The sequence below is a fragment of the Hesperophylax consimilis genome, chromosome 1 (genome assembly GCF_061612785.1).
Source record: "Hesperophylax consimilis isolate HC1 chromosome 1, BYU_Hcon_1.0, whole genome shotgun sequence".
NCBI lineage: Eukaryota > Metazoa > Arthropoda > Insecta > Trichoptera > Limnephilidae > Hesperophylax > Hesperophylax consimilis.
In genome coordinates this window covers 18,673,124-18,691,954 of record NC_142836.1, presented here as the reverse complement: position 1 = coordinate 18,691,954, position 18,831 = coordinate 18,673,124, and the positions used below count along the sequence as shown (strand labels likewise).

Sequence of the window (18,831 nt, the reverse complement as noted above, 5' to 3'; positions counted from 1 at the left end):
ATGTTATTACTAACTATATATGGAAATAATATACAGTACAATACTTACCTGTAGCTAACTTGAGATTAATACTTAATTAACATTAACTAATTGTTTATTAGCGAATTTTAGATACAATATTTAGGAAGTAATTGGAAAATTGGATATAACTGGACTTTTTCTCAGGAATGGTGTATTTAATTTAAGGGTATGACAGCTTAAAAAGGTAAGTTTTTAGTTTAGACTAGTTTAGACTTTAGTTACCCTCTGTGAAATCACCCTGGTGAAAGACCACCACCCAGAATCGAAACGTTAAAAAAATTACTCGTTTGATGATCAGATTTGAATTGCCAGGAACTTCCCAACCTTCTTCTTATCCATCTCCTTCCCATCCCCGATACCTTCATCCTTACAATATCTTACCTGTATAATGTTCTGCTTGTACAAAGTTATTGATTTTCATAATAAAATTTGAGGAGATCACAGTCAAACGAATAATTTTTCACAATTAAAATCATAATTTTTTTTTTCATTTGAACAATGTCTTTGTGCCTCGACAAAGGATCGACCCTCGGTGAATTTTTCCCAGTGCCCGTTTCATAGTCAGATATTTCATCTTCTTAAACAATTATCAATCTCATTCTTCGTCTTTCCGCGAGTTTATTATCTTAACAATCATAACTTTACTTTACTGAGCATGGCGCATGGAGCATGGAGCATGGATATCCCTGCTTTATTGTTTCAAGGGGCCCGATACTGTTTTTCCTGGAAAAAATGTACTGAGAAGACCGGGAACGATATGCCTGGAAAGATATGCCAGGTTATAAACACCCCCTTATCTACGCTATTTGGCACTGCATATTTTAAGTGAAACCAAACAAAAATTCCAACTGCCTAATGTGATTTGGGGAATATTTTGAGACCAAATAAAGTAAGCAGGGAATGAGAAAGGAAAGATGAAGGTTGGGAAGTATTCAAAGCTAGTCTCTAAACTCAGCCAAAGCTGTGCTGTTTCATTAACTTTTTCATACCTGAGTTGCTGTCTCTCACCATGGCGGGGACTGAGACTATATTCCATCTGGTATTTGGTATGGCGGAGGCCCGTAGCTTTTATCCCGGTAATGTTATCTCGTGATATAATCAATAATTTTCCTCTTTTGGCTCCTTTGCACTGAATCTTATATTTTAATAACTCTTTTATTTGCTGGGTTTATACCGGGAACGTTATGGAACATGAACATCACTTTTAGAAGGAATGTCGTGGTCATTTTCTGGGTTTATCCTGGGAATTTTATGGATCATGAACATTAATTTTAGAAGAAAAATTTTGGTTATTTTCTGGGTTATCCCATGAATTTTATGGAACATGATCGTCACTTTTAGAAGCAAGGTTGTGCTTATTTTCTGGGTTTATCCCGGGAATGTTATCTTACCATCGTATTTCAGTTAACTGGCAGTTTTTATGAATACCGATCTGATCAATTAGAGAGAACAAAGAAGGAAAACTAATTATTAAAAAAGGTAGAATAAATTTGAAGATTGACTTACAAGTACGTTTAAAAATGCGACCGCCTCAATTTCATCAGTTCTTTAATTAAAAAATGTTTAACGTCTATGAATAAGTAATTGAGATTCTTCAATATTCTTTTTCGCTGTATAATCATTTTGAGGTTTTGAGTAAATCCATTTATCATAAATTAATATCATTGCTCTCAAGTCAAAATTAAAAATCATGACATACAGAGAATATTCAATACTCAAAAAATATTCCTCAAAAAAAATCTATTTGATAAGTCAAGGATTAATTATGGTAGGTACTTATGTGAATGTTTATTAACAACTGAACAAACAATATCTCACCCAAAACATTGTTTACAAATTCAATGAATTCTTAGATAATTATTTCATATTTAATTTCTGCGTGACAAAGCAACATTAACCGTTTCGCGTGAAAATTAGTTACCTACATTTGTTTCGAAAATTGTCCAAATTTATTATTTGATCCTCATTGTCCTTTGTCCTTTATGACGAGATAAACAATGAAGTAGAACAAACATCGAAAGCTTGTTAAGTTACGAAGGTAGACAATATTAATGACAAAGGAACACCATTGAGAAGTAGCTACTCGCTCTGACCGCAATTCTGTGATAGTTGACCCTTGTTACTGGAAAAAATATTTATTGTTTAAAAATCGTAGCTTTTCGCTACTACCTGTGATAAGCCTTTCGTAATAAGGCACAAATTTGTTGGAACCTTAATAGTACTTTAACCTTAAAAATAAAATAATTCTGTTTTATTATTGTCCCTGAACTCAGAAAATAAGTACGGAACGTTTATTTGTTCTGTCTTATGTATGAATGCTTTGTTTAGTATTTAAGTACTAATCGGAAAAATTTTTCTTGTGTTTTCGTTAATTTTATTAATTTCGGGTATTTTAATTTAAGCAGGTTAGGTTAAGTATGTGAAATTACTCCGGATACAATGTAAGTAACCCCTAACCTAACCCAACCTCATAATAAAAAGCTTTTTTACGTGTTTCCGTATATAGCATATGTGTGATTAGCTACTGTTGCATATATACATAATATAACATGGTTTTATTCATTACTAACCATGAGGTTAGTAATGAATTAATTCATATATATATTTGGCCATCTCTCATTGATACAACAGCCTTTGCAGTGTTTTGTCGTTCTCGTTTATAATCTGCAGTTGACAAGAAGCTTAATAGAAAGTTGGACTCCCTAAGTAATAAAGCCCTGGGTGTATTTTCTCCGAGGACGCCAAAGCTTATCTCTGGCCGATGTGTACAGGCAGGCCTGAAAAACGTAGACTATTGAATTAAGCCCTAAGCCCCTTACGGAGATTGGATTCCACGGAACTGTTTTGATGTGAGACGCTAAGATGATGCTAATCTTCTCCCCTGTATATTACGGAATTATTTTTCCGCATTCATCACCCGCAGCATCTGTTATCTGCATTGACTGGGTTTCTTACTCCTTTATCTCTTATTTTCGCCCCCTATTTGTCCATGCCTAAAGAAAAACTGATTAGTTCATTTTATTCTTGGAAATTAGTTGCTTTACGATCGAAATGAAATGCAATAACACTATTTACACAACTTTGCATTTGTTTTATCTAAAATATTTGTTTTGACCCCTGCATTTATTATAAGAATCTTCAGTTTTAAAATGTTGCATTGAAAATTATCAGCAGAATAATTGGAAAAGTGTATGTGGAGGAAACAGAGCAGTTTTCATGTAATAAAGAACAAAGCATTCATTTTAGTAGTTTACATAGATTTTAATACTTGAAAGATATCTAATTCCATACATCTGTTATTATTAACATCTGACCATTTATTAGTAAACAACATAATATCAGCTGTGTTTTCATAACATTCAATAAAATTATTTGAACTTATTTCTAAAAGTGATAATGTCATAATTCTTAAATTTTCATTACATATAATAATTAATAAAAAAGAACAACAATCCTTATTTCATTAATAAAAATCAATATTAGTATTTCGCAAAAAAAAATAAAAAAATGTGTCTGAGGTTTTATTCTCTTGTTGTTTAATTTTTCCTATAAAAAAGAAAAGCTACAGTTGCGTTTACTTTAAAAACACTTGCATCGCTTAATTTGTCTCCTGAGTAGGTATCTAGCACAATGTAACGATAATGTCGCAACAAGATTTATTTCCGTCTAAAACTTGTAGGTTTTAGGTAGGTTCTCAGCAATAGTAATTTTCTGGAACTATGACGCTTTGAAAAATCAATTTAACTGAACAAAAAGTAGACAAATCATCCTATTGCTACTTCTATATTTGTATACGTCCAATAAACTCTTAATTAATGTCCCAGAAAAAAGACTCGTATGTAAATACTGCAACTGGAGTTTGTTCTAGCCTTGTTTACTGGTAGGTACTCATAAATTCACAACTTGATTTATGACAAAGATGGAGAAGATACAACAAATATATGTTTAAGCGGTACACCTTGTTAAATCTTCTTCTCTAAATAATATCGTTTGATAACACATGGTATTGTTGTAGCAAAATATAAAAATAAAACAATACAAAAATATTATGTTTTACAACACAGTAATTTCGAAACAGTATTCATACACCGCATTCAAAATTATATTATCATTCTATTCTGCAAGTGCGAAAACCTTAAAAATCATCCCCCGAAATCACTTCAGAGCGTTATAATAAATGACATCTCCTGGGGATGGCGCCCCGCAAAGATCGCCGACTGCACCGATAGTTCCACATGCCAGAGTATTATTGAAGGGTGACAGTTTTCTGATATCGCATGCAGATTAAATCGACGTTGCGGAAAATGTGACCAGAACTTTTCACGGGTGATTTTCCTTGTAGAATAATGAATACACGACATAACGCCTCTAATTCATCGAATGTATGCGTTATTCATTCTGGTTATAGGTTGATATACATTATATTCTGGAAAACTGAATGATTTCATAGCTTTTAAGAACATCTCTTCAATTATTGCTTATATTATTGACACAATGTGTGTGCGTGTGTCGAGAAAAAGAAAACAGAGAATACTTTGTATAATATTCCAAACTAATTAACTATCACGCCGTTTCTCCGCGGGGGTAGTCAGAGAGGACGGACCGCCAAACGACTCTCGTCGTCTTGAAACACACTCCTTGCATACATCGTCTCCAACATTGCAAAACAAAACATAATTATTTTTTTAATAAGAGAAAATACGTGCTTCAATTAGATTCTTTGCATTTTTGTACAAAAGCTTCCATGGAGGGTAACGAAATATATTTTTTTAAATGCGGCTTAATTGAATTTTTAAATTGTAAACCATAATTTACAAAATCTAATGGTTGATTTTTCGCAGTTTGTTGACAGTTTAGAAAATTTAATAATTATTGTGCGTGTAATTATTCAACATATTACAAATATAAGCGTAACTCCTCTGTTTTTATTACATTGGTCTAAGTAGATATAACTATAATTTATTATACTTTTTCCTCCTTGTAATATTATTATGCCTCATTAATTATAATATCATCTCACATATTATGTTAGCATAACATGTTCATTCGGAGACTGAACAGAATCTGTTAATTTTCGTACAATTGATTAATTAGTTATCCGCGAGTCAAAGAGAATATTTCTGTAGAGGTCGGCTTCACTTTGTGCGCGTATCTTCTTGTATAGTCCTAGAATTACTTTGAGCACAGAAGAGTCTCCTTCTCGTACCATATTCAGTCGGATCAGCCGCTATACTTATACGCTTGGTCCCAGGGCACTAAGCCAAGATCTCGGCTCAGTTCTTAGATTTGAAGGCTGTTGCCATTGAAAAGATTTCTCCTTTCTGTGGCGGGCCTTGGATTAAGTTTCCTTTTGTGTCAATTGAGCGGGGCTATAATCCCAACAGCAGGGAGTTGCACAAATATTTTATGTGCACTAATTCCCTTAACTCAGACAAAAATCCAAACGGCAAACAGTATCTTTGAGCCGCACTCACCCCTCCGTATGGATACGGGGATGGATATGGATAGTTCCCCAACACTAAATATCACAAGTATAAATACTTAACAAAGTGGCCATTTATTCAGTATTTATTGAAGGAACTTGACGCAGAACGTTGGGGTTCCATGGCTGTTTCTAGATGTCTAAACAATAACGAAAAAATCATGAAGCTTAATCACGCAGTTTAAAATGCCATGTTCTTACATAATATGACATATTTTCTGCCGTATAATTTACAATATTATTTATTTGACAATAGGAACATTATTTTCCGTTTCTGACGATAAACATTTTCCCGCGAGGCCTGAGTTATCGTTTGAAGATGGGCTATTGACAGATCGACATAAAATATCGACTGTCACAAAGAAGTTTTTAATGACGTACGATAATAAAAAGAATAAAGAAAAAACATTTTTATTCATACTTTTCCGTTGATATTATTACCAATTCTCATTTCGTAACGTGTCATTTTGTAGTAAAAAATAATCTTTTTTTTAAGTGACAATATATTATGTTTATTTTATTTATTGGATTATTTCTTCTAAACGAAGGTAAGTTACCATAGTAATAAAAGGACACAACACTGAGACACACTGTTATAAAAACACGGCTATTTCTTAAAAAGCAGTAGGCATGCGCAATTATTTTATATTCCAAGAGTATTAAAATAGATAAATTAAAAGTTAATTTATCCCTTTTCTTATTATCACCTGCAAGCGTGCGTTAACAGTTTGGGTTTCCGTTGACCATTCCAAAATCCATTTTTGTAATGCGATTTTATATGTATAAAATCACATTACAAAACGCAACTGAATAAAGAACAAGGTTGGAATCGGAATTTTTTGAAAAGTTGGAATTTTTACAGTTGTGATTGCAAATAGAAGATTTATTTAGACAGTTAGCTATTTTGAGGAAACGTGAAACACGAAATATAAATTATTAATTTTACAACATATTATCTGGTACACAAAAAATAATCGCTAAAACAATACGTGATTTTTAGTCCGAAATAGCAAACCTCATCAAGGTGATTTCCGCGCGGTACGAGTATCGTCCGATAGTCAACAGACTAACCTTTTGTTATTTTTAATTTAATATTTAACTTAGAGACACATTACGCTATACGCGTCATGGCTTGGCCTATTTCAGCAAATCGCTCAATAACTATAGTGTACTTATAGTGTGTTCTGTCACAGGCACACAACACATTTTTATAGTGAACTGCGAGAAACTAAAAAAAATATATATTATTATACGCAGAGCACCCGTTTTCAATAATAACGCACAATCTTCAAGTACAAAAAATATAAACTAAACTATACCAGAAAGGTAGTTGGCTCAAAAAGTATTATTAATATTGTGAACTGGTTCCTGCTATTGGTTCAAGCTCAATTTGTTCACTTGAAGCTGGTGGTGGTAAAGTGTCGGATTCCATTGCTGCTTTTGATTGTAGTGGTGAAGGTTTCGAATCCAGTGCTGATTTCGATGGCATCATTGAAGTTTTCGATTTCAGCGCTGTTTTCGATAGTAGTGTTGAAGGTTTCGATTCCAATGCTGATTTCGATGGAATTGTCACAACATAATTCGCTGGTTCTGGGACAAGCACTGTTAATTGTGGAGATGGTTTGAACGCCTTTGAGTTCAATGTTCTGGACATTCTATTCAGTCGTTTTATTCTTTTCTGCTTTGTATCCCTTAGCCACGTCCAAAAAGTTCGTTTACCGAAGCAGCAGCCCATTATCGTCGCAAAGCAAATTCCAAATAGTATCCATCGGTAAAGCATTTTCTGCGATGTGATCTCTGTACTGAAAACATGATACTGTTCGACGTTTTCTTCGTAATCTTCCGTAATATCTTGTTCTACACCTAAAAAAATATTTTTAGTTAACTTTTATCACAATGGACTTACATGATTGCAAATCAGGTTTTGGAAAACTTAGTAAACTCTTAAATAGATTTTTCCAGGGAAAAGGGGCACCCAAAATCGGTAAGAAATAATATAACTAGGAGAACTCGAAAACTTATTTCTAGGATTATTTGGTTTGTGTTGGCTTTTGACCATAACAATGCCTTGAGCTATGGTAGCCTGATAAAGAGCTCTGCACTCCTGTACTGGTTAACAAGCCACTCATTACAACACAATACCAGTGAGTTACCGTAACTACCTTACTGAGAAAATTTATCACGACGTTAGCCTTGTGGCAAAGGCTCCATCATACATAAAATAATAACGAATATGAATGATCCAAAAATTAATTAAATGTTCTTCCAAAACGTATTGGGAAGAAATGACTTACCACCCTTGCCCTCGCTTACACTGAATGTACCCCACACTAGCATACTTTAAACAGACTTTGAAGTTAATTTCAGAGGCCTCCATCCAGACGAAATCTCCATAGGGCCTCTGCATTAAGGACATTAAATAATATACTTTTCGCTCTTAGGTCATTTTGAGGAATTATTGCTTTAACTATCAACACTTAGTGCATTCAAAGAAATGCGATTAAAATTTTACCTATTTGAAAATATTCTATCGGTTCCCAGTCGTCAGAATGTATTTTAATTTGTTCTTCTCCTTTATTTACCAATGAAATTGATGAAGCATCAAATATTACTGGTGCTGCTTCTGTTCCTCCTGAAATTGAATAGAAATCACATTGTACTGCGTACGTTCCGTTATATTATTCAACATTATTATCAGTAATAATTCTTGCATATTCTGTTCTTTTTTGCTGTTCAAAGGTTTTTTAATTTTTTTTTAAGTGCTAGCTTAAGTTGGAAAATTAAGTACACGGCTTAGTTTAATCTCGTTGACTAAACTTTCATTGCATTTTAAAATATATGCATTAATTCAAAGAATATAATAATTATTTTTCAAAATAATACATAAACTGTAGGATTAAAAATACCAAATACCATAACCTACCTTTATATTCCGTTGACCCATTGCTGAAAAAACTTGTCAATAGAACGAAAAATAAACCCACTCTAAAACTGAACATATCAACTCAAATTGAAAAGAATAAATTCACTAATAAAATAAACCACAGATTTTTATTTCACTTATTACATTTAAAATGTGTCAGTGATTTTCACCGACTCTGCAAAATTCACCGAATAATTTATTACTTTAACAAGTATGTTCCAGAATCGTTACTAATTTCCTCGTTATTGCGTATCACTCACTATTAGTAAGTTATATCCCAAATAACAAATCAATGTCATTTAACATGCGGAGTACGTCGATATGATATTCTTATGATCAAACACTGACATTAAACACAGAATTGTAATATTAAATTCAGCGCAGTAGCGGCTTCCAGCAAAACCAAAACATCTAATATTTTACAAACCTAAAATTGGGTACTCTTATAATGTTTTCATGTTCACATATTTTTTACAGAGTTCGCATTTTGAAAATTGATCTTAACACAGTAAGTACATATAATATTTAGAATCGTATAAAATATACGATGTTTGTTCCCGATACCTTTCTCGAATAATAAAATAGTCTGGTATTCTCAATTCGTCTCTGTCACGCAGCAGTAACACACAAGTCGGATTCTCTCGATAAGTGTTATCAGTATAGAGTTCACAATAATTTGAACCCGCATTGGTGTCAGGGATCACTCGCTTTCTTAAATGTATTTTCCAAATAAAATAGATTTCAATGTTTACTTCCAAGAAATACTTTGCTGTAAACATCTGACTGTCATTCGTGGAAATTGGTTCATTCATAAAAAATCTTTGGACTTTTTGAATACCTACTTATATTACTTTTTGAATACCTGCTTATATATAGCTTACGTCTTCATAAACTCAACCCTTTGAACCTTTGACTTTGTCTGTCATAAGATAGCACTGAACACAAAATACTTTTATTACATTTATCAGGCGGTACTGCAAGGTATTGCCACCTATGTTACGCAGAATTGAGGTTCGTTTGATAATTTATTTATTTACGGTCAATGATAATTTATGATACAAAGAACACATAGATAGGAACTTGCAAGGCGATACAAAATAAAATATAATAAACATTAAAGATCTTCACTTATTTTTGCATGGTATTTTAGGTCATATTTTATATAAAATAGTCAAATAGGGACATCACAGAACTCTTGGACTAGGATTTTATTTATGTTAAGAACATTCATTTGATTGTTTGTTCTTGTACAGAGTGAAAGGGACTTTATACTATGCTGTCATACTTTTGGTTCTAATAGTTTTTCAAAAATTTACAATCCTGCATAACCTATTATGCATGGCATGTTTTTTGTATATAAACAATTGAGGTTATACTTGAATTGAAAATATGTCTCTTTGGAAGGTCGAAGAACAAAGAGCCTACCTACTTTAAAAGCTTCCTGACAAGATACGTAAATCTTTTAGCACTTTTCTTGTCGACGTGTTTAGTGTTTCGAAAATAAATCAAGAGTTTTTTCTGAAGGAAATATATTTCCAAAACTAAACGGAACGTGGTCGTTTGCCCTTTCAAAATATTAATAATGCTTCGCTAAAGTCGCAACGCACAGCCGCAAATGTAAATAAAATAATGGTGTTGGTATCAAATTTTCATTCCAAAAATAAAACACGAATATTTGCACATCAACATTGAAATCGAGTCTTAGAATTTATTTTTGCTTTTAAATAATGAAACAGATTTTATTTGATACAAATCCGGAGTTCATTTCCGTTCTCAGAAAAAGTTTATTTGCATTTGTTTTACATTGCATTGTTTCCCGGCAAAGGGAAAGAAAAAACTAAAACTCCTCGCAAAATAATTTACCTAGATATTTAAATATTCCCCAAGTTTTCTTTAAATCTTTCCACCTTAAACGATATTCTTGCGGAACTGTTGGGAGAGGTATTATTTATTTTGCTTGAACATTATGTTTATTCGTTATTATTTTTAATCGTTGTTTAAAAATCAAAGTTTCTTCAACAATTTATGGTTTATGAAAATTCAGAATACACCTTAAGCGTTCTACGTGTCCACTATTTTTATGCTATAAAAACTAACAATAAAAATATATTGATAAACGTAGCACGACACGGTTTTTTCTTAGCTTTACAATTACATAATACTAGCGTATGCCTTTAAAAAACCACGAGCCAAAACTAGAGGCGCTATTATATAATATTTCGTCGAAACGTGTTTCACTATTGTCACGTGAGTAGCAGTGCACGTGTACCTGAATGGTAGTTTTCGGTCTCTCTGCGTCGAGTGTTAGGAGCTTTGGAGGTCAAATTGGAATAATTGGACGCAAAAAAGTGGAACCAATTTTTTCGCTTTGAGTCTCATCTGACAGAGATAGTTTGAATTCTCGACAGATCAGTTTCAATTTTGAAAACGGCAATTAAAATATTATTTCTTGTTAAATATATTATACTATAGGTAGGTTCTTTAACGCTTATGTAATTTTTCAAACAAACACTTTTTTTCCATTATTTGACAAAGACAACTGAAAGTTAATTGAACATTTATTTTCAATAATATATGTACTTATGTACAATAAATAATATGCTACAATAAAGTACAATAAATAATATGCTTGTGTTTTCATAATTTTCGCTTTACACTTTAAACCCAAAACTAAATAACATTTTTTCAGTGTGGTTACACAACTGTAACTATGAGTTCATTTAAATATTTTATAATGATTCAACGACGGGAAACAACTGCGAGAGAAATTTAAAATTGAACCCACTTCGAGGATTTTAATTTTGAATAAAACAGAAGAGTGATTATCATAATCGTGGGGTTAAGGCATTACGAATAATCCTTTCTTGAAAGGTCTTTCTTTCCCAAAGGTTGATTTTAATTGAACTCTTTTGTTTTCTTAGCTTTTATCGAGTTTTCTGGTTCTCTTTTTAGAGATTAATAATAATTTTCAGACTGTTCAACCTAAATGTAAACAGACTTAAGAGGGTGCTTATTTAAAGGTTAAAGTAATTAATTGTATTATTTTTTCGATGGGAATTTAAGTTGAGTTTTAATTTCGGTGACCTTCGTGGCAGAGCTGTAAACTCCTTAGCACCGGACTAAAACCTCGGAGTTGGAAAACTGTATAAATAATTTTAATTAAATTCAAAAATGAAAAAAATAACAGTGGATATGCCTAATTTCATATTCAGGCAGTTGGTAATCGTATGGCATCAAATGGAAAATGATTGGAATACGTTTCTTGGTCAAAGGTTATTTCAAATAACATTTTTACGAATAGCGTTCGTGTTCGACAAAATGAATGATTTACATTTTCTTTAGATATTCGACATTATGTCACTTACGCAATTGTGTAATTGGCATATAGTTACGCGTAGTGAAATCCCAAGTAATTGTCTTAGATAAGTGTTTCAGATGCTGGCAGAACGACATGCGACAACCGTACCAAAATCGGATAGAACTCAATTACGAAAAGACATTCCGGAAAATACATGCAGGGGCTTTGCGAAGAAAGATTAAACCTGCAAAGAACAGGGGCCACTGAACCTGAAGGCAGATTATCGAAGCAATAGGCTTTCCTAGCCAACTCTGCTAGGAAATAAGGAATGAATTAATGTTCTGGTAAACGAGCAAGATAAATAATAATGATAATTGCCTATTATTACCCATTTCCGAACAATACATTGTATTGGCCTTTAAAAGAGGTGCTGGCCATCAATATTGTCAAGTGTGTCAAGATTGCCGTAATATTTGTTTGTTTTGTTTTGTTTTTGAAGCTTTATTTAGATGTAAGCAATTTTTTCATACATCTAGTAATAAAAACATATAAAATACAAAATAAAATAACAAATGGAATCATAAAATTATAGAGAAAAGAAATATACAGTATAACGGAAAGAAAAACAGTTACCCCGGTTTAAGAAATATAGTTTGAGAAATACATTTAACTCCTGTTCACTTGACAATAATATTTGTGAGCGTATGCAATCCATAATTTATTTTTAAATATATGTGTCACATGTTTTACGGAAAGTGTCAAGACTTGAAGCTTCCTTTATGGCACTGGTAGGTTATTATAAAGCTTTTGCCCTTTATAAAACACGCTGTTCTGTGTGCACGTAAGTTATGTTTTAGGAAGCCTGAAGTCTCGGCAACTCGTCGTAGAATAATTTTGAACATTCATATGGTACATAATATTAGTTTGCAGATATTTAGGGAGCTTGTTATTTTTAAGCTTATAAATCATTGTTAACGTATTATATATTATATGTTGTATGTAACATAATTTTAACTATAGTAAAGATAATAAATTTAAGAATCATCCTCATTCCCCTATTTTCTATAACCTTTAGTTTATTATTCTGGGCTTCTTTACATAAGAATAGAACACTAGAAGAATAATTTAAATGAGGAGTCACAATATAATTATATACAAGGTGCGTTATGCATATTGCTGATCTTTTTTAAGAAGCTAACTTTTTTAGCAATTTTCTTTGCTATGTATTCGAAGTGTTTGTCAAATTTTTATTTATCTTCTAATATTACACCTGAATATTTAATACTGTTAACCATTTCTATATTTGTGTTATAAACGGTTAGTATTGCATGATTGGTTGAACCTTGACTGTCCACAATCAGAATTTTTGTTTTCATAACATTCAGTTTTAGTTTGTTTAGGTTTAACCAAAGCGTTACATTATTCAAATTATTTTGTATTCTCTCAATGGTATCCTGAAAGTTTTTGCTGGCTACGTATAACAATGTATCACAGCAAATAATTTAATTACACAATGTTATAAAACTTTAACATTATCATTTTGATATATTATGAATAATAGTGGACCTAGGACAGATCCCTGTGGAACGCCTTTACTAGTATGACGTGGTTCAGATGTTATGCCACCAGATTGTGTTACTTGCGTTCTTTCTGATAGGTAATCGACAAATCAATTAATTTATTTATTTTTTTATTAATCTATCTCTTTAATTATCTATTTGAAATGCCCGTTTTAAATATAAAAATACTGGAATAGTTTTACTATTTTTATCTCTAAAAATTTTCTGTTTTTTTTTTTTTTTTTTTAACTTCCGATTTAGTTGTCCGGGTTAAGTCTTCCCAAAAGGAAAAACTTAACCCTTCCACTCACTTTTCCACAAATGATCAGCTAGTCAATCAACACTATGTAAGTGCATTATATAAGTAAAATAAATACAAAACAATACAAGAACAACAACACGTCAAATCACCAGATATCAAATGGGAAAAAAAATTCACCGTCTCCAGATATTTTCATATCAGAGGGTTCGGCTCGGTAGAACTTCTAACAGGGCCTATAAATCCTACTGATCCCTCAACATAAATATTTAAAAAATCTTTTGTTATCCTACATGTATTCAAAATGACCGACTTTTGCATCTTTATATATAAATTTTTTGATAGATCTAATACGCCTAAATTTTTAATTAGAGAGCTAGGTATAATGCCAAAATTATAATACAATTATTACAATTATTATTATTATTATTTTATTTTTTTTACTAACCAATATACATATAATACATAACTAAACAATATATATAATATATAATATTTAAGATATATTTAAGATAAATTCACAACATAACGATCTTCTGCAATAACTCCTCCAAAAGTGCATAAAATTAATCACTTATCTTAAATCGTGATTTTTTTATTGCATTCGTCATTATTGCAGTATTAGTGGCGGGTATGTGTCGAACAGAGACGCATAAAATGGGCGTCTAATAATATAATATATAATAATCTCGCGGAATCTTGACCGACAGTAGGGAAATGTTGAAGGAAATACCTTGCTGGCAAGAAATTGTCGAAAAAGGTGTTCGTTTACAAGAGCCTTTAAACAATATGATCATTCCATTGGATATGTTTTTAATATGATTTTAAATAAATCTGTTAAGTCGGGTCTCCAGCGACAAAATGTTTTCAAAACTTTCGACAAAAACAAACACATTGTGGCCCAGACCCAACAGTAAAAGACGCGCCTTTAACATGTGTTTCCAAGATATAAATATGAATACCGCAAAAGAGTCCCAACTTCTCTAAACTGTTTAGAATCAACTGAAACTAAACTTAGAAACTGTTACATTCCCAATTGAAGTCTATTAAGAAACTAAATGATATGTTAGAGAAGAAGTTTGGGAAGAGCCTGGCTAATCAGATATGGTAACCAAACTCGGCTAAATCCATCGCAAGCAACGTTTTGTTTCATATAAATTACACGTATTCCGAGATTACGTTCTGTAATCCATTTTAAAATATCTAACTCATAAAAAATTTACCTTACCCACATCATTTTCATCTAATCCAATCAGCTCACCGTACTCTTGTTGTTTCTTGTGTGTTTGTCTTTTTAACTATTTTACTTGCAAAGCCCCGCAGTCAGTTTTAATTAACCCGAGTGTACCTAGTATCTAGCCTTTATACCTTTAGCTTCTCCTCCCATCCGACAGGCGGTATTCATCTCATAACCTACATTTCCATTCCGCCTTTGAATCATTCCCGCCGTTTCACAGGAGCCGCTGCTTCCGTAGTCCATCCGCCTCACCCAGTTCCCGGTAGCGTCGCGATAATTAGTATTATTACAAATTCCCTTCCATTCACGTCGAGGCACCATGTAGAAGGGCACAGTACTTAACAGTTCATGTGTTTTAGGGTGCACTAATGTCCGGTGCCTTTTGAACGCGTAAGGTGTATGTGACTGAGGGATTAATTTTTGGCCACTTACAGGACCGGGCCAGAAAAGAAAATCTTCTCTGTTTAAATAGATTGTATTTAAATGTTGTCAGTTTTAAAAAAAACTAATTCATAATATCACAATATGGGTTACACCTAAACAGAATACTGTAGAAATGATATCCTGAGTCGTATGCGTGGTAAAACCATGTATGATCCTGTGAAAAATGTGGAGATTAGCAAAGAATGCAAAGCCAATGGAAGCGTAATGAGTAAGATTAAGAAAGGGTCGCTTTGATGGTTTGGCCATGTAGAGTAAATGAGCGATGAAAGCAGAGTAAGGAGAATGTATTACGAAAATTTGAATGGCAGCAGGTCGGGGACGCCCGAGGAAGACATGGCACGATCAAGTGAATCAGATACTTGAGTCGGGCCATGTCAAGAGTCAGAATAACAGAAGATTATATTTGAGACGATGTGTGAATGTGAATGAGGCAAGGAGTGTGTGTCAAGACCGGGTTTTTTGGCGGTCCTTCCTCTCTGCATATTCCTGTGGAAACTGCGCGATGGTTAGTTAGTTAGTTAATTAATGAACTAGTTTTGTCCTGAAACGGAAATTTCCTTGTGTATAGTTTATGATACCTATACATTTTGTAAATTAATTTCTTATTTGATAAAACAAATATTAAGACAGAAATGTAAGCAAAAAAAACAATACGAGATAAAATTTGAGATTTTCACAGCCAAAACTATTAAAGTGATTTATTTTTGGGATAGTATGCCGTGATGCGCTACATCCTTCTTTAGCCAACGTTGAGGACAGCATTACAGTGTACATTATCTACCCTTGTGTTAGACACTGTAATGCTGTCCGAATGCCGTACAAGAGTCCCAACTGACCATATTGCTAAAGGTATCTTTAGCTACTCGTATAAATAGTTGTTTTTTAACATAATTGTGCTTAAAATACGCCATACGCATCATTGTTAAGTCTATTTCAGCATATCTCTCGCCATACACTACCATAATGAATTTATGGCGAGCGAGGCGTTGAAATAGGCCAAGCCACGAAAATATAGCGTGGTCTGTCACAGGCTTAAATGGAATAATACATATTGTAGGTACGCGTTGTTTCTTATTATGTATCCCAATTTCTTATTCATAAACTCATACACTGTATAAAATAATTTACAAAGGGTTAACAGTCTATATATTGGGTTTTCAAGGCTGTGTTACTGACATTTAGATTTGAATGGCTCCATTGATTGAACACAGGAACAAATGCAGACTTCAGTGGCATGCATATCAGAATGTCCCATCAATCACGTGATCCCAACGAACGGCCTTCTAATCCCGGCCCTGCGCAGTTCTGTCGTAACAATGTACAAACTGGATATTAATATCTGGCGGTAAATCACGCTCCGAAGGGCGTACACCCGGGAGCTTCCGCTGCAGGGGCGGTCCCGCAATAACTACACTATTCTTACACAATTCCTCCACTGTACCGCTGTACAGTCTATCAACATAACTAAAAAATTTCATGGAAGTGGGCAACACCGAGTAACGCAAATTTTAGAACAAATTAAGGTATATTCAAATGTTCGGTTGTGATGGGCAGGAAAAAATACACTTAACTTAATTTTTCTTAACGTTTTATTTTTATTTAACATTTAATAAATGGCTTCTTTAATTTGTATGCTTAGATAGTCTATGTATATTTTAAAAAAATACGAACACAAAGTGTTCAGTGCAATTATCTCACTAAGTTTCACAAAATAACTTAAATTCGAATATTACATTACCTAACGATGCAGAACCATCTCCTTTTAGGAACTACCCCAAATATCCATAGTTTGATGATGATGTGAAAATATTTACTTTGACCACAGTGCTTTTTTTATATTACAATATTTTTCCTTTAAATCATCATAATGTTGTCATCAAGTATGTATATAAATGGGATAATCCTCCTAAGTATTGCGTAGGAAAAAAGAGAATAGTAGTTTCATTCCTAGACAAAAAACATTATTATTTTCACCATCTTTTATCCCCCCCCCCCTTGGTTCTCATTTTAAATCATTTAAACGATCGCAAAGCCTCCATTTTGTCCACAATATTTCAACAGTACCAGTGCACTGTACCGCTACAATAGGTAACTGTACCACTCGGGATGATTGAGGGAATATTCCCGCTCCCGCCCATGGCACAACAGAGCGCTATCTGATCAAGAGATGTTTTCCATGTTTGGACGGAGACAGAAATGAATTCAAAGTTTGTAGAGAGGTAGGTACCTGCTCATCTTTTACAATGAACTGTACCCAGTGGCGTGCACAGAGATTTGGATTAGAGTAGGCAGAATTGAAATCAGCAAATTCATTGAAAAAAAAACTAAGAAAAAAACTACCACCGACAACTATGTAGGTACTCCTTGGTCTGGATTTCATAAGACAAATCATTCATCTATGCATATAAAATTTCTATATTTTTCCCGCTAAACAAACACAGATAATGTTTTGATAGAAAGCAAACACATAATATTATCATTTTTTCGTAAGTAAAGTTGTACTAATTTTTTTAGGTTCTTGTCCGTACCTATCCCGTACTTTTCCGTTTCTTATCCGGTTAAAAACTCAGGCCTTAACAAATAAATCAACAGTTTTTCTGATAAACTCTTAGTATTATTACGAATATATTATCACGATGTAGGAACACGTGTCCATGATAATCAAAATATTTTTGCATTTCAGGTGTATTATCAGAGTTAATTCACGTACACTTGTCTTGATTTTCATGAACTCGTGTTCCGACATCGTGATAATATATTCGTTATTTACTTAAAGTTTATTTTTATATCTGTTAATTCATTCGTTAAATCTGCATTCCCAATTATTGATTACCAATAATTTTAAGAGATTGCTAATTAATTATAACTACACATTTTTAATAATGAGTGTCAAAAAATTATAAATCAAGTAAAATATGTTTATATAGTTCAATTTTCGAATCGCAACCGTAACCGCTCGCTTCCACGAAGGTCGACTTGAGAAATACGAAACTGACAAATTCTTTCTAGCATGATTTCGTTAGTTTGTAGCCCAATTAAAGTAGGCTTCTTCTCGTAGTCCTAAAAATAAAGCACAGGACAAATTCCCAGCATCCATATATCCCCAGAATGCCTCCGCTCCACTTAGTTGGCCAGGCCAAAACATGCGTCATAACAACAAAAGCCTAATCACGAAATGGAACCCGAGCGAAATTACTATTTTAGAATCTCCAGAGATTCGAATTACCGCATATATTTTCATTGTGTACCGTGAGGATTTTAAATTTTTAGTTTTACAATTTATTTAAGTGGTCATTTGTATTGCTCACGTGAAAAAAACTTATACCCACCCTCAATCACGTGGTTCTTACGTAGAAATTCGAATAAAACAGCATGTTGCTAGTTGCGAGGTCGGCATATATTTTTTTTAAAGTCTGGAACTGATTTTCTCTGATCTGATTATTTCACTAGTAACATAAATGTAATAAACTGAAAACTGGAATAACTATCATCGGCTACAAAATTGTTGAAACAACATTGTTATTCTGTCATGTATTTATTTTACCCGTCAAATCCATGAATTGAATCATCACTATTCATTTTATTATTTTCCCGTCAATTACCAGACT

The 18,831-nt window shown here is 33.0% G+C and overlaps 1 protein-coding gene and 1 long non-coding RNA gene across 2 annotated transcripts in view; one reads left to right on the top strand and one right to left on the bottom strand.

The window, feature by feature from the left end:
- Positions 1 to 18,831, top strand: part of LOC149426395 (uncharacterized) — a 255,369-nt gene that overhangs the window by 151,342 nt on the left and 85,196 nt on the right. The gene's annotated exons all lie outside the window — the stretch shown is intronic.
- Positions 5,899 to 8,785, bottom strand: LOC149426396 (uncharacterized). The gene is made up of 3 exons (XR_016305693.1): positions 8,427 to 8,785; positions 8,016 to 8,135; positions 5,899 to 7,366 (listed from the first exon to the last, which is right to left on the bottom strand). It is a non-coding gene; the product is annotated as an uncharacterized LOC149426396 (long non-coding RNA).